The sequence below is a fragment of the Rhipicephalus sanguineus genome, chromosome 8 (genome assembly GCF_013339695.2).
Source record: "Rhipicephalus sanguineus isolate Rsan-2018 chromosome 8, BIME_Rsan_1.4, whole genome shotgun sequence".
In the NCBI taxonomy this organism is placed as follows: Eukaryota; Metazoa; Arthropoda; class Arachnida; order Ixodida; family Ixodidae; genus Rhipicephalus; species Rhipicephalus sanguineus.
The window spans coordinates 11,538,147-11,551,278 of NC_051183.1; the positions used below are offsets into that span (position 1 = coordinate 11,538,147).

The following is a 13,132-nucleotide window of genomic DNA, read 5'->3' on the forward strand; positions in this document are numbered from 1 at the left end:
TAAAAGCCGCGAGCTCTCAGTCCAGCTGTCGGCAGTCCAGGAGGCCTGCGAACGGGCGGAGGGCCATGGTCTTCCAGTACCGGCGTGGGCGCGGCCAGCAACTGCGGTGGACCACCCTTCGGGGGTTGTCTGATCGGGGTTCTCCAGGACCAAATAAAGTTCATTTCATCATCATTGATCAGTCAGGTATCAATCAGGATCAGTAAGTATCAATCACGTGATCAATCAGGTATTCTAGAAATATTCTACTTACAAAAATGTCTTTTCATAGATTTCATATTCTACGAAAAGCCATTTGACTCATAAAAAAATATAGGCAGTCTTAGAATCGTTCGGTCACCAAGGAGTACGCGAAACACATGCAAACGCCTTAGTTAACATCTACAAATATTCCGCCATGTACACCCTGCTTCTCCACAAAAGGAACAATAAAATAGCTATAGCGAAAACGGGGAGAGAAAAGGAGATGCGATCTATCCAATGCTATTCACTGCATGCCTAGAAGAACCATTCCAACGGCTGGAGTGGGAACACACAGCGAAAGAAAATCTCAGCATTAATGGTGAAATTTCAGTGCGCACAGGAGACAAGGACACGAAGGGGACAAACGTTTGTCCGCGTTTGTCCCCTCCGCTGTTTTTAGTGCGCGCTGAAATTTCACACTGAATAGTAACTAACTCCCCGACGTTCAGTTCTACTGCAATATCTCATCCGCCTAACGATTGCATATGGCACAATGATCTTCGGCAATTGTGGTGTGGAGTCGCAGAGAATGACTGAAGACTTAAACAGAGAAATTATTCAAGTACGACTAGAAGTTGATATGCTGAGGACAAAGGTAAGTATTAATAGCTTATAAAAAGAAAAAGAATTCGCCGCTGGCAACCAACCCTTGGAGTCTGTACAAGAGTATATGTACCTTAGTCGAATACAATCAGTCTACCATAGGCGCCGTTTCGTTCATATATCAAAACTTGCCTTTTACTTTTCCGGTTTTGATTTTCCATTGGCATTTCTGCACCTGCCTGTAAAAATGGTGTTCCTTATAGGCTACCTGAAAAATAAAGAAAAGGTAGGGAGCACGATCAGAGATGAATGTGAGGTTTGTGTATTTTATATACACGCCTTGCCTGAAAGACTTCAAGAAACTTACGTAACTCATAACTTCACGCGCAAGCTCACTTCGCTTAAAGTAGTGGTAGATAACGCAATAGTTTATTTGAGATTGAATGAAGATAATGTTGGTACTATAACAACAAATAGCCATCATCAGCAATCATTTAGCTGTATTTAGCTCAAAATCCACCAGCCTTAGGCAACATTAGTCATAATAAAGCTAACGATAGCCGACATATTCATAATTCAGCCAACATCAACCCATACTAACAATTGCAGGTAATAGGCAAGCATATACGGTAGTTGAAATAACGTGACTCGGTAAGAGGCTCTGTTGGCTGCATTGTCTTCGGCACCGGCCCATAATTTTAACTAACGGACATTATAATCGTATAAATCTGGTGGAATTGGCCAAAGGCACTCTTCGAACAAACGAGCGTCCAATTTTTAATGATTTTGCAGTGATCAGACTCAAGTGGTGTTAGGCGGAATCCTCTTAAGAATATCAGTACTCTTAAAATTTCAGTAACTTCATGCATTTAATGGACCATGGAGAGAAGAGGTAACCAAAGCATTGATTTCGTGTTTTTTCATATACCGCGAAAATGTCTACAGAAGTGAATATCCGCCAACACACTCAATTACTCACTTATTTTTGCATGGTCATGCATGATTTCCTGTGTAGATGCGTGGCCGAAGCTATGCGCGCATTCATGTTCTTCGTTCATTGCCGCTTGTTTATACAAACGTGATAGCCCCGCGCATATCACTCCCTTCGATGCCCTCCTTGAGTCGCGTAAACCGGTATATCATCGTAATATTCTGGTAAATGCAGCATTTAAATATTTGTCATCTTGATGTCATAAGCAAACGCCAATTCGTTGAATAAGGTAGATGTAACACGTGCTCTTGCGTTTCCTCAATTTGACCGTATTCCGACATGGCCATACCTGGCCCATTTCACTCTCTGAAATTTTCCCTTTCCCACTCATTCTTGGGTTCGTATGGTTGTGCTTAATAACAATGGGCCCCGCCATAACTGCCCCTTCTTTCGTGGCTCACTTCTTGTTAAATAAGAAGCGATGCGCTTCGTAACTGCAGGGTATCTGAAAGTGATGTCGATTTCAGAATCTTTTTCTAGAGAACCTCACAAAGTGTTTTGGAAAAATAGATGTTTCAGTTTGACCAAAGGATACTTATTGAATGCAAAGATCGAGAGGAAGATCATAGTGACTGCACCATTTGTAGGTACATATTAAATATAAATTTTTCTATGGACTTAACAGCAGCTATTTAGCAATAAATGTTGCAAGCGCTATGAGACAATGAGCTTCACTACTTTGGAAGTTATGACGGTCCAATGAATAATTCTGTAATTGCTAACAACACTAAAATAAGAGGCATATATACACAACCATAGAATTTTTGACAAGATATAGCAGATCCGCTCACTGTTAATTGGCTGGAAATATGAACTACCTTAATGCCCCCTCAGCACTACGCACAAAAACTAGTAAATCATCTGCTCTAAATGTTTCCATATTCTCGTAAACACCACAGATAACTAAAAACATCGCTATTTATCGTATAACCGATAGGAAACGTTTCTAAACGGATATAGCAACATTTCTAGCTTAATGCTTTGCTAAGTAAGTTCATTTCTGGGGTTTCATATGCCGAAACTACGACCACTTCGTGTTCTGTAACGTGCCTTGACATAGCACAGTACACGGGCCTCTGGCATTCCGCCTCCACCGAAATGCGATTGCCGTGGCCGGAGTCGAACCCGCGACCTGCGGTTCAGCAGCCGAGCACCGTAACCACTTCCCTACTACGGCGGACCATTGCTAAGTCATAGGCGCTGGAACTTGCACCTTAGATGTTAATCGCAGTCGAGGTAAAAAGAAAAAAAAGGTTTCAAGACTTACCAGGACATCTTCTTTCAAATCAAATGCCTCTTGATGTCTTCTCTCGGAGTGACGACCGGTTGGCCACCACGGGATCTAGACGTTCAGATACGCCGGACAGTTATGCTAACCCAGCCGGCATGGAAACACGGGCCCTCCATCGCTGAAGTATTAGCAGCACCTCGGCTCCAGCCAGGCTGTGCTCTTACGAAGCAGCAAACGGGTAGCTGTCCTTCCTATACACACAGTCCTATCACCGACAGCAGCAAGTGGTAGGCACGCTCCTTTCGGTTGGTTCGTACGCTCACCGCGCTGCGATGCCCGGCACGGCCGTCACGGTGCACGCTCCAAACACTAGATTCGGAAAAGAAGCATGAGCCCTTTCACAAACCTCCTCCGCTCTGAGGCGCCCACTCGACTTCTGTAGATTGCGTTGCCATCGCTGTGGCATGGTCAGCACCTTCAGTCTCCGCTGCCCCTTACTTCCTGTAATGTGGTACTTGTAATGGGTCTCGTGACGTGCAATAGGAGGGCAACTCCTTGAGCCAAGCCGGGAAAAAACTGAAGCACTGTTCCTCATTTGCAGAGGAAATAGAAATACAGCATCCGCCTCCGGCATCCGCCGGCCTATCGTATGAGCACCAAACAACCTGCAAGCAGAGTGGATATATATATATATGCAAACACACACAGCCAGAGAGGGAGAGTGGATTTCAGCTGCTCGTATTTTCTTTGTTAGACACAGCCTTAATGAGAACCAGCACTCAACGAAGCCAAGGAAAGTATAGGGATCGTTAATTGTAGTAATGATGATATAAATGTGAATAAATTAAAGTGGGCGAAAAGACAACTTGCCGCCGGCTGGGACGACACCTGCAACCTTCGAACAGCGCGTCCGATGTTCTACTAATTCAGTTACGGCAGCGGTCGTCCTGTCGTCTACTTTATAGGGCACATCTCTCTCTCTCTCTCTCTCTCTCTCTCTCTCTCTGTGTGTGTAAGAGAGAGAGTGATAGAGCAAGATTGGAACTCTTCCTGCTTCCTTCCCCGTTGCCGGTGTTCTACGGTGCAAACTTTTTCGTCTACTGTTCAGCGGATGTTTTCAAATGCGAAGCATTTCTTCGCGGGCCAAAATCGCTCTGAGCGTATCTATTCATCATGTGGCCGCCTACGTCTTTGAGCTCTCGCGACGTTTCGTTAGCTTGATGATATATGCCAGTATTGGCGTGGCATGACATGAGTGTAGTGCAAATATAAACGACAGGTGATTACATAAAATTCGTATCATGCATGTCATGTTCGTCATAATCTACATGACACGGCCGTTTCATTAAATTGATGCGCGCGAAAATTGGCAAGACATGATCCACATGAGTGGATGACGAACATAAATTAAAGTTCATTACATAAAAATCATGTCATGCATGTCATGTTCGTCATGATCTACATGACACGTCCTTGGTGCTCTCGCGGCCGCTTCATAGCTTGATATATACCAAAATTGGCATGGCATGACATCAGTGTAAGACGAACATGAACGACAAGTCATTACGTCAAAATCATGTAATGGATGTCACATTCCTAATGGTCTACATGACGCGGTCTTGGTGCCTTCGCGACCGTTTCATTAGCTTTATATATCGCAAAAGTGGCGTGAACTGAGTTTACGACGAACATAAGCGGCAGGTCATTACATAAAATTCATCTCATTCATGTCAAGTTCCTCGTGATCTACATGTCGTACATGAGACGGTCTTGGTGCTTTAGCGGCCGTTTCATTATCCTGATATATGCCAAAATTGGCATGGCACGAGTGTACGACGAACATAAACGACAGGTCATTACATTAAAATCATGTAACGCATGTCATTTTCGTCATGATATACATGACGCGGTCTTGGTGCTTTCGCAGCCGTTTCACGAAATTGATATACAGTAAAACCTCGGTGTTACGAATATAGCGGGGTTACCGAAAATATTCGTATGATCCGAAACTCATATCACCAAAAAACATGGAAAATTACTATGCGACAAAAGAAAGTTGCAATGCGTTTTGATTTAGTGTTTCTCAGGGCCGCAGCGACGTCATCAACAGCTCTGAATGATTGCCAGTAAAGTTTTTAGACGTCAGCGACCATACTTGTACTCATAAATATGCGGTGCATGCGCGTGTGTAATTAATGAACCAAATGTGTTGTGCCCCGTGACCGCCAGTAGTCCCTTCCTAATCTTACTACGCTTTTCTGCATGACACCACAGTATTGCGGCGAAAGTGACTTAAGAAGCGCTTTGCACACGATAGATAGCAGCCAGGCTCCTTCGCCAAGACCCTCCGCTGCGTCTCTTGGGGTCTTCGTCCACCTTTAATGGGACTTCATGACAGACCCGCAGCCCAAGTGTTAGTCTTGTTTCATAGAACGTCTGATTGCGGGGACATGGCTTGCATCGACGCGACACGCACGTGTTAACACAGTGCAAAGGCGCTGCTGCCTCGAGCACAGGAGCACGCGTCAACGCGTCGGAAAAAAAAGCGTGACGTCAACGTCATCTCTAATCTAAACGCGAAGGCGCCTAAAGGCCTCCAAGATTCGCGTACACTACCTCGGAGGCAACGACGCACCGTTGATGGTCGCGCAGCGCGCATGCACGCACCCGCGCGTGACTGCCGCGTCTTCCGCGACAGCGCGGGTAGCACCTGTTCGTACCTGTGCTCTAGTGAACGTTCGTATCAAACGTCGCGGAGTGCAGATCGGTTAGCAACAACCGTACTTCAATACAATGCATACTAATAGGCCTTGGCCGGGACCACACAAAAATTCGTATCACCCCGAAATTCGTACGAGCCGTGATCGTATAACCGAGGTTTTACTGTATACGAAAGTTGGCATGCCATGACTGTATGACGAACATAAACGACAGGTCATTACATAAAATAATGTCACACGCTACTTTCACATTCAGCGCCATGGTGGCGCGAAACTGGAATGAGAGAGGCAGACGGCGAAGCGAAAGACCTCCGCTCCCCCACTTGCCTTCTCTCATCCAATGGCGTTGCTCCTTCGTGACGTAAGAAAAGCTCCAGAAACAAGCAAGGCAGCAACACATGCCACAAGCATTCCTCGCGAGCGCGTGCCCTGCCGCCGCCGCCGCCTCCTCGGCCGCGTCCGCCGGCTGTGCTTTTGGAGGCAGATATGTGTGGCGGTGCTTCCGCGCTGTACTGCGCAATGTCCTGAAATTCTTCTTTGATATGTGAGACGAACTGCGGAGCGCGTTGTTAAGTCGAAATCAGACGTCCTGTAGCGCTGCGTGCCAAAAAAAAAAAAAAAGAGGGCAGCTTTGCACTACACTCTAAGAAAAAAAAGAGTCAAAAGAGGGTCATAGAACCGTGACCCTCTTCGGGCGTCCATGTGACCCCTTTTGGAAGGTACAGGCAGAGAAAAAGAGTTAACATTTTGCAAGGAGTCACTGGACGCTCCTGAAGCGCGTTTCGAATGGCTTCCGTCATGAAAGAGCCGCCGATACGCCATACATATCGCGCGCTTGCCCTTTGGCGCCGTTGTGGCGCGTTGCTCGCCGACGGAGACGGGGTTGGCGCCGGGGTGGCGCGCCGCTTCTGGCTTCTCTCTCAGTCGTCTCACTGGTCTCACTCAGTCTCAGTGTCCTCGTCTATTGGAATGCCTTGCGTGGTTGCGTTGACAGTCCGGCTTGCGTGTCTTGAAGTTTCATCAGTTTCATGTTCATGCGCGTCTTCGGTGGTCGGCTCCGTGCACGAAGTGACGCTTGGAGGGCGGAATATTCATGGAGGTGCGGATACGGACAACGGGCGCCAGTTAACGGTGAGTGTACTGCTTTCGTAGGCACTAATTATACAGCTTTAGCTGGGCGTCTGCAGCAGCTCTGCGGAAGTTATCTGCCAGCCATTTCCAACAGCAGCCTGTGTCCGCGGGGCTGTTGCGGATGCCCAACTAAAGCTGTCAGTTAACGAGTTGCCACCGTTATGCGCGTTGCTGTTCAAGCTCCCATAAAGTGAGCGATGCAAACAATTATCGAGGATCATTTCTTGCTGATCGCACGTTGTGTCAGCACTACTGAAGTTGCAAGATGTCGTTTTGAGATGCACTTTAGTCTACTTCATAATAACATTTCCATCGACCTTGTGTGTACAGCGTGCTTCTTCGCGTGGGAACGTGAAAAAAAAGAAAGCCTGTGTACAGAACGCTCACACGCGCTATATATAATGGTTTTTGTTGGCTTAAAGACGGTAGTTTGAGGTGCAGATATAGTACGGTGGCTTGCAGAACGTACTCGGTAGTCATTCAAGTTGAACACGCCTCGCCGGTAAGGCTTTTGAAAATGCTAGAGACTTTCGACGGCGCCCGTTGCGCCCGCCGCCGTGCACTTTTTTTCCTTCGTTACTGTTCGCTATTTTCATGGTTTGCCAACATCTGCGATGACGCTATAACAGAATCAAGTGAGTGTACGTGATTGTGGGAGTTATGTGTGCTAATTCTAGCATGTGACATGTCTGATCTCGACGTAGACGGCGTCCGCACGCGCTGGGTGTCGTTCGGGCCCGCGTACTCGCATGTGTTTATCTGAGTATGGGTTACGTTTGTAAAACATGCGGTCAGTAACCGCTCACGGCGTGCCCCTGACTGCCGGAGGATGTGCTTGGGTGTCGGGATAAGCCGGCGCAAAACCGTGTTTATTCTGAAACCAAATTTTGAAGCGATTTCTCAGAAAATAAGTGCTTTCATTCGTGTATAGCCAGTGCGTATTGCGACACGAGGTTCCCGCTGCCTTTTACGTGAAAATTTGTTTTCGTTGCGAAATTTGAACGAAACACTCGTGGCAGAGGTGTGTACAATAACGGTGTGTTGAACAAAGGGTGATTTTAAATACAAATAATGTGTGTGTTTTGGTTATTCCCAGAATCCCGGATCACTTCTGCCGCCTCTTCACTCCAGTTGACAGCCACACTCGGGGAAACGAAGGTGCCCCGTTGGTCTGGCGCCTCACCGCTCGCGATGGGAAAATCAACAGCGGCGTTCGCCGTGTCAACAAGGCAGTCGGTCCTACATTTCTTTTGGTTGGACAAGACGACGTCGGAAAAGAGGTGAGTGGCACCCACGCAAAGGAGCCTAAACCAATTTCGTTTGTTGTTTAAAAGAGGCTCACATCATCTTGTGCTACAAGTTTGTCGCAAAGTGACGTGTTACAAAAGGTACTATTTGCAAGTTGTGTTTTACACGATAACGGCAAAAAACTTGGCTCCTTACCATGCGTGTTTGCATTTGTTGTTTTGTTGTGAGCTTTCATTGTGTCTATGTGAACCACTTATTTTGTAGGTTTCGCTAACCTTTACTGCAATTTCATTTTCTCATCATAATATCACGTTCTGCTTTTCAGATACCGTTTTTCACGGTGCTCACGCTGAACAGGAGCGACAACCTAGCAAGCCACAAGTCTGATGCCTCCAGCCGTCACCATTTTTTTATTTATTCTTAATCATGAGGAATAAAGATTGAAACATGATGCCTATTTCTGCAGTTAATTTTGCACTATATGGCACTATGCACACCAGTCACACATTTTAGTTGGCTCTACTCATAGAAGCATGTAAATGAAGAATACCCAAACTTCTTAATTGGAAATCACAGACCATCTTTTCGCGCTTTCTATATAACTTTGCTGGAAAATATGTGTTGTTTTGACGAGTTTTATTAAAATAATGCTAAAACTGAACTATTCTTTTTTTACAGTCGCTGGGCAGAACGGCAAGTATTATTGGACTTGCTTAAAATGAATACTCCACTATTTTAAACAGTAGTCGCGCAAAAGTAGAGCAAGGATCAAATGAGTAGCTTAAAATACTTGTGGAGTCGCTTGATGCTTTGGTGTGGGTCCCTTGACCCCCCTAGGAGCGTTACCGGCAAGAGTCGTCTGACTCCCTATAAGTGGTACCGTGATCCTCCCGATGAGAGTCTTTGCACTCTTCCTAGAGGATCAGGGGACTCTCCTAGAGCGAGCTGACCCTGACCCACCAAGAGAGTCACCGTGACTATTTAAAGAGAGTCGTATACGTGGCAAGTCAGAACTCTCCGAAAAGAGTCACGCATACTCTTTTTTTTCTTAGAGTGTAGTGGTGATAAGCCTGAAAGAACGACGAAGCTGGGCGGCCTTCCTTGTTTCTCTTAATTTTACCCTTTCTTTCTCTCTCTCTCTCTATTTTTCTATTTCTTGATTGTCTCTGTTTCCTTATATTTCTTTCTTTTTCTGTCTGTCTCTTTCTTTCTATCTCTTTCTTGCTCTTTCTATCGCTCTTTCTTTCTTTCACTTTCTCCCCTTCCTTTCTCTCTTTCTCGCCTCATCTTTCTTTCCATCGCTTTCTCTCTCTCTATTCCTTTTTCTATCTTTCTTTCTGCCTAGCTCTCAGCTTTTCTCTCTCTCTCTTTCTCTCTCTATTTCCTTCTCTGTCTGTCTATATTTTTTTCTCCTCGTTCCATTTCTTTCTTTCTATTTTTCTCTTTCTCATTCTTTCTATGTTTTTGTCTCTCTCTCTGTACTCGTTCTCTCGCTCATATTCGAGTTATTGTCTCCCACGCCGGGCAAATCGGTGCAGCGGGAGAGCGCGCGCCGGGTGCACGTGTTCGTCGAGCGAAGCAGAAGATGAAGAAGAGGGCGAACAGAGCGCGCGCCGGCCGATTTATTGCGTTGCACGCGCTAGAAAGCTAGAGCCCATCCGTGATACTGGTAGTGTCACGGATGGGCTCTACCTAAGCATAACAGTTCCGCTGAACGGCCCAGTATGAACGACTAGCACAGGCTCCTACTGACAGGAGGATACTTGACTACCTCTATATAGGCTATGCAACGCAAATCAAGCTCGATATACCGTGAGAAATACGCGAAAGGCTAAAAGTTCTACCGTTTTCCAGAAACTTGCACCCGGAGAACGAGGCGCAAAGGCGTGCGGTGAGGGTAAAGGCCTTCGGAACTAGATACGCAAACACTGAGGACGCGGCGAAATATCCGCATGCACGAAGAATGGTTGTAGCAGTCGTAAATGGAGAGGGTAACATAGAGAATGAGCGGGAATTGTCTTCCAGCACGCCAGGCCGGGCGGGCTCGCAGCCCTTTGCCGTCGGGCTCGGGCGAGCCTTCGACAAAGTCAGCCCGGGCCGGGCCGGTCTCGGCCTCGGAAATACGGCCCGTGCACAGCTCTAGGCTCAAGGGCTACTAGCCGCCGTTCATGAGTGGACCTAGTTGCCAAAGCGCTGAGCCCAGGCCTTGGGCACCGACTGCGGGGCCACTCGGTGGCCCGAGCTAGAGTTACCGTACGGCCTACCAGCCACTGCATGTGCCGCCTTTAGGTAGCACACGCAGTGACTCTAGCCCGAACCCCCCATCCCTGAACGTTCCCAGGAGAGGGGAACGCCACAAGCTCCGCTGTTTCTTCTGTCTTCGCACCGCGTAGCTCCCCCAATTTTCTTAACAGCCGAGCTGTTAAGGTAGAGGTTGGCCGTGTGTCGTAGATAGAAAATTATCATCATCATTAACCGGCACATGCCATCTTCGTCATCGCCTTCTTCTTCGCTACCAGAAGACATGCGCCGATTTGTCCGGTGAGGCATGCAATAACTTTATGGGCTAGAGAACGGGTACAGGGAGAGAGAAAGAGAGCGAGAGAGAAAGAAATAGAAAGAAGGAAAATTCCTTGGCAAAAATGTTTTTTTTTTAATGTGAAGCATTTCTTAGCGAACCCAAGACACTTGAGCGTTTCTATCTATCTATCTATCTATCTATCTATCTATCTATCTATCTATCTATCTATCTATCTATCTATCTATCTATCTATCTATCTATCTATCTATCTATCTATCTATCTATCTATCTATCTATCTATCTATCTATTCTTTCTAACTTTCCCACATATCATTATTGTGTTGTCTAGCCCTGTCGGCCAAACACTGGCCGTTTGTTCCAATACAAACGGCCAGTGTTTCGCGTGTTCCAATATACCTATAGCTGCAGTGAGTGTCAATATATACACAACATTCGAAGTGCATATGGTGTGTGGACGAGTGGGGATAGTTTTTTTCGGCATGTCCCACACACTGACAGGCTCTCGTCACAAGTAACCGTATGATGAAGCCATTGGCAAGGCCTGACTGCTATGTCTTTTTTTTCTGGTTTCCTCCTTTTAGCAAGCAGAGAGAAAGGGGACAACAAAGAACGAAAGAAGGTTTTTATTACGGAGTCTATACAGCGGTTGCGGACCGAGTATCATGGACTGAGCCTGACATTACGCTCAAGCCATGAGGCCAAAGTACTTCCTTTGTAGGAATGAAGCGATAAACGCCTTCTCTCTAATTACCGGCCGATATCTCTTTTACCTCATTCCTTTAAGGGGCTAGAACACATTGTTCACAAACATATAATCGAATGCCTTGACTCCAATGATCTCCCAACATCAGATCACCATGGTTCCCATCGTGGTTATAGCACTGCAACCCAATTAGTAAATTTTCTTCATGACGTCGCTTATAACTTAGATATAGGTAATCAAGTGGATGCCATTTATATTGATTTCTCTATACATTCTGACTGTGTGGTTCATTCTAAGCTATTGCTAGAACTACACGCCATTCTCAATAACCCTCGTATTATTTATTCGTTGTGGCGCACAGTTTGTGTCTTTTAACTCGGCGTGAATCAACTTTCAAGGACGCCACGTCTGGTGTTCATCAGGGATCCATATAGATCCTTCATTATTTTTACTATACATTATTGATTTGCCTCATCTAAAATCAGACTTTGGACAAACGACTGCGTTCTACAAGAATCCATGGGTTCCATTGGTGATCATTACCGTCTTGAAGGCGAGCGTCTTGAAGCCGTTCTTGGTGTACTCGGAATTCGCATTCATTGCGCCATGAAAAGTGAGAAATAACGTGTGGGAAACGATACAAGCGCTTCTAGGACAACTTTTGCATGTAGCGGAAAGTAACAACCATCAAAAGAAAGCCGCTTCATCCTGTTACGAATACACAAACTCCGCAGGAAAGCAACGACACATTTACTAAAGCTTTTCTATGCAGGCGCTCGCTGCAAAATGATTTATTGATGGGTATACTCAGCAGCAGTCACGTATGATAAAAAATAATCCAGAGCAAAGTAAACAAGACAACACGAGGCAAAGGCTTGTGAAAACGATCGTTATCAGTCGACTAGGCAAATTATCAGTAGCCCAGGGGCAGCGACACTTCACAAAAGCTTCCGGTGTCCTTAAATAGCAAGTCGTGAGTAAATCAAGTGAGATGTGACAAAAGAGTCCTTGCTTGAGCCTTCATCTGTAGCCTAAGCTCGGTTCAGTATTGAGCATCGGACAATAGTCGTCGCGTCTGATAAAAACGTTTGGTTTGAGTCTTGTCTTGATAAAACTGTTTTGTCCATGTTGATGAGTTTTGCACAACAGTTGGTTACTGTGGCGAGAGCGAAAGCACATACGGCCTATTTTTATCGCTTCTTAAGATTAACTGAATAACTTATTGAGTTTTACGTGCAGATACCACGGCATGAGTATGTAGCACACCACAGTGTGCGAGTCCAGTATAACACGGACCAGCTGCAGCTGTTTAACGTTTCCCTGAGTCTGAAAAGAGTACAGTCGATTACACCTTAGGAATACATGTAAGCTCCGCCCGTATCCTTCGCTCTCCCACACAGAGAAACACTTGCCCCATACAATTGTATTTCCTCATTTCCGTGACGTCAAGCACCTTCCCGTATTTTCAGGTAGGCTATTTTTCCATACAGAAGCATGTTCGTATCACTGGTTTTCGGTCGAAAAGCTCGAACTTCCTTGCAAACTTCAGCAAAGATTCCGACATCGCTGCTCAGGGAAACATAATATTTTAAGCACGGACGACGCACTTTGAATTATTTGAATGCGCAGTATCTGCATTACTTATGTTACTTATGGTTACAACGGAAACCACTTATGGTTTCAACGGAAACCAGCTTCACTTGCACAGATGAGTGGCAGGCGCGCCGCAGTTCCGGAGGCGGAGCTTGTGTTCATTCTTAGGTTGTAAGCTAGCGTGTTT

At 45.9% G+C, this 13,132-nt stretch overlaps 1 long non-coding RNA gene across 1 annotated transcript; it reads left to right on the forward strand.

Moving 5' to 3' along the window:
* Positions 1 to 6,338: 6,338 nt before the first annotated feature.
* LOC125759700 (uncharacterized) lies at positions 6,339 to 8,539 on the forward strand. Its single transcript, XR_007417321.1, has 3 exons — positions 6,339 to 6,859; positions 7,956 to 8,139; positions 8,433 to 8,539. It is a non-coding gene; the product is annotated as an uncharacterized LOC125759700 (long non-coding RNA).
* The last annotated feature ends 4,593 nt before the right edge of the window (positions 8,540 to 13,132 follow it).